The following is a 1,433-nucleotide window of genomic DNA, read 5'->3' as shown; positions in this document are numbered from 1 at the left end:
CTCCTAGCACTGCTACACCGAAAGCATCTACACAGGCTTCTCTACTGTCCGCGCTCGAAAATATGATGAAGTCAATTATATCCCCGTTGATCGATAAAATGACTAGCTTAGGGGATAGGCTCATGGGTGTCGAGGAAGCAATAAAGGCTAACTCGCTACTTACAAAAACTATGGGAGGTTCTGTACAATTACAGCGTTCAGCCCCCATTGAAACGCCTAATCCCATTATACAAAGCAAGACCACCCGTAACCAATTAGCTGCCCCACATATGAAAACCTTAAATATCTCGAAAGCCGCCACAACATCACAGAGTTCTTACACTAGGGCTGGGCAGAATAAAGAAATGTCATCTCAAAAAAGATTAGCGGCTAGTTATGACACTATACCACACAAAACCAACCATCTACATTTTCCACCAGAGGCAGCTCCTATCGTGTGCGTCCTCTCAGGAATACCAGAATTCCCAAAGGGGAAACACGAAAGACAGCAGGACCTAAGGAACAAGGTCGTGTTCTGGCTAACCAAAAATAGACCTCTGCCCCCCAATATAGATGGCACTATACTAAGCGTTAGAAGGGTGGGCTGGCTAGGACCTCTCCCAAAAAATATTGTGGACGATTTGGTACTTGTAAAATTTAGCAATAAATATGTCGTCCCATACCTCCAATCTTGGCAGCCACAAATAGGTGATGGGCCCATATCTATCTGGAGTCTAAGTGAATTCTACCCTAGAACATTGTATGTCCCGTCGCAACACCAAGCAACACAGAGCAATTTCCGGACGGCTAGAAGTGGTCTTGTACTGAGTGGCCACTTCACCCCGCGTTCAATTAATCTGTTCACTCTTCCTGCTGCTCATTGATTAGCTGATTTATTCCATTGATTTAAACTTTTCTTAACAGACGTTGACTTTTATGAAATGAAATGTATTGATGTATATTTATGTACAGTTGTTGCTTTTATGATTTTTATACTGAATTCGAATAAAGCTAATCGATCAAGTTTAAGCTTCATCATCTATTTTTATACAAGAATGGGGGCCAGGCAGATCACTGCACCAGGGCATCCTGCTAAGTAGGCGGGTCACCCACGGGACGACCTGTACCCGTTCAAAAATTCCGCTCACATTATGAGTGAGGATCCTGGCGTCACCCAAGATCATTATTTTCCTTACTCATTAGTTTAAGGCATACAAAATAACAGGCGGAGAAGAAACCACAGAGAAATAAAACCTCTAGTAAGTGAGAGCGAGAAAATATCACCATATGCATATTAAAAAAAACTCTTAAAAGGGTTACGGTATATGAAGTCTGCAGAGAAAGGGTTCACTATTCAATCACAACTCACTCAAAAGCGTCCTTCTTAAATTTATGTAAATTAGAATGTCGCGTAGCCTCATGGGAAACAGGGAGGTGCCGTAGGTTAAAAAAAA

At 42.1% G+C, this 1,433-nt stretch overlaps 1 non-coding gene across 1 annotated transcript; it reads right to left on the bottom strand.

The window, feature by feature from the left end:
- Nucleotides 1–1,042: 1,042 nt before the first annotated feature.
- LOC147746964 (U12 minor spliceosomal RNA) lies at nt 1,043–1,192 on the bottom strand. Its single transcript, XR_015300397.1, has one exon. It is a non-coding gene; the product is annotated as a U12 minor spliceosomal RNA (small nuclear RNA).
- Nucleotides 1,193–1,433: the final 241 nt, after the last annotated feature.

The sequence above is a fragment of the Lissotriton vulgaris genome, chromosome 1_1 (genome assembly GCF_964263255.1).
Source record: "Lissotriton vulgaris chromosome 1_1, aLisVul1.2, whole genome shotgun sequence".
In the NCBI taxonomy this organism is placed as follows: domain Eukaryota; kingdom Metazoa; phylum Chordata; class Amphibia; order Caudata; family Salamandridae; genus Lissotriton; species Lissotriton vulgaris.
Note: the sequence above shows the minus strand (reverse complement) of the source record. Positions and strands in the feature narration are given on the sequence as shown.